At 38.2% G+C, this 1,789-nt stretch overlaps 2 annotated features.

The window, feature by feature from the left end:
* Positions 1-943: 943 nt before the first annotated feature.
* Positions 944-986: a sequence feature (Short protein (FIBRA_09382, CCM07060.1) was converted to a misc_feature.).
* Positions 987-1,046: 60 nt separating this feature from the next.
* Positions 1,047-1,060: a sequence feature (Short protein (FIBRA_09382, CCM07060.1) was converted to a misc_feature.).
* Positions 1,061-1,789: the final 729 nt, after the last annotated feature.

Raw genomic sequence — 1,789 nt, forward strand, 5'->3', positions numbered from 1 at the left:
CTCAGTCTACCCTCATCTACTTTGCCTTACTCTCTCTCTGAGTTAACAACTCCCAAGACAATCTATTTGATTACCTCTTGTAAGACTCAAATCACTACAAGTGAGTATTGGGGTTAGAGTTAGATTTAGGGTCAAGGGCAATACCTTGACAATAGCATAGCTAGTCCAAGTACCAGGGGTCTTGTCTTACAGTATTAGGGGGGCTTATCCTACATGTATACAAGCCAGTAGGTCTGCACCAGTTAGGGCCAGACTAGTTATAGTCATTCACTTGCTTCATCTAAAGCCATCCTCTACAGTAAACTGTGTTAAAGCCCTTTACTAAAACTCAAAGCCAGTAAGTAGTACAATTAGGGTTAGGTTTAGAATCTAGGAGGCTGTTACAGCTTCTGGAGGGGATCTTTTTCTTTTCCTAACTATTCATTGTTGACCCTGTACTATACACCTGATCCCATCACTTGATGCGTTTTACCTGCATCAGTGTTTTATATATATATCGTATTTCACTTATATCATGTTTCATCTTCATCACTGATACAACCCAGTGAAACTGTTTCATGGTACATCGCTGATCCAACTCAGATTTCATACCTATTAAACTCTATTTGCTTTGCCCTATTTAAGTAGCACTACTTGTGCCACTGTACTTTAGTTTTGTCCTCTTATTCCCTACGTACCTTTATAGGGGCATCTTCAGTAATAGACTCAGTTGTCTATTCCAGTCTCAGTCTGAAGCGTAGCTTTAACCAGTGTACATTCTCAAACCGCTGCCAGTTGCAGTAGCTCAGTCTCTAAGTCTAGTTCTAGTATAGCGTGTCAGCCTTACACATAGCAGTACCTTTGTCAGTAGTAGTCTTAAGTAGAACTCCTGATCCTCAGTCGTCAGGTCCCTTAACAGAGGCAGTCACAGTGAGTCATCGCATAACAATTAGAAAGTACTTTCATGATGATGGTGGTCAAGAACAAGAGGCTGTTTGGGGTTGTTTGTATCCTCCTTACACTTATATATCATCACATGACCATCCCACACCACATATTTTTTACAGGCAAAGCAGAATAGATTTCTATAGTCAAATATGCAGGGGGCAAAACTGTTGCAATGGGTTTAGGGTAACAATTCATCAATAACTTGGTCAATACCTAATTAAATTATGTGTTTGTAGGGTCTATTGTATAGCCCAGATCCTAGGCCTTCCAATGGTACCCATAGGTACTATGTTTGAATGGCTGGTTCACTAGATATAGGCCTAGCAACACAACTGTTGTATGAGTATATATATATATGTGTGTTTATATAAATATAAATTCAGATATGTAGTAAAAGCAAGAATATCAAGTTGTAAAATTATATACAGCATATAGGAAATTCAGAACTGAGCCTCCATAATTGTATCTATCCTTGAATAATCTGTTGATAGTCATTCCACATCATAGTAGCAATAATATTTCTAATTTGCTCCCCTTCTCTTTTCTCAGCAACAGTAGTTGAGAAAGAAATTGCTAGCTCCCCAAAATATCTATCTTCATCATTATTATCCTGCTCCTCTAGTTCTTGTCTTTCTTGTTCTTGTTCTTGTTCTTGTTCTTGTTACAGTGTCAGGGGGGGGTTCTTTTTCTTTTCCTAACTATTCATCGTTGACCCTGTAACGGTATGACTGATCTCATCACTTGATGTGTTTCATCTACATCAGTGTTTCATATCTATCGCATTTCACATATATCATGTTTTACTTACATCCTGTTTCATCTCTATCATGTTTCATCTTCATCACTGATACAACCCAGTGAA

The sequence above is a fragment of the Fibroporia radiculosa genome (genome assembly GCF_000313525.1).
Source record: "Fibroporia radiculosa TFFH 294 genomic supercontigs, scaffold36096, whole genome shotgun sequence".
Classification (NCBI taxonomy): Eukaryota; Fungi; Basidiomycota; class Agaricomycetes; order Polyporales; family Fibroporiaceae; genus Fibroporia; species Fibroporia radiculosa.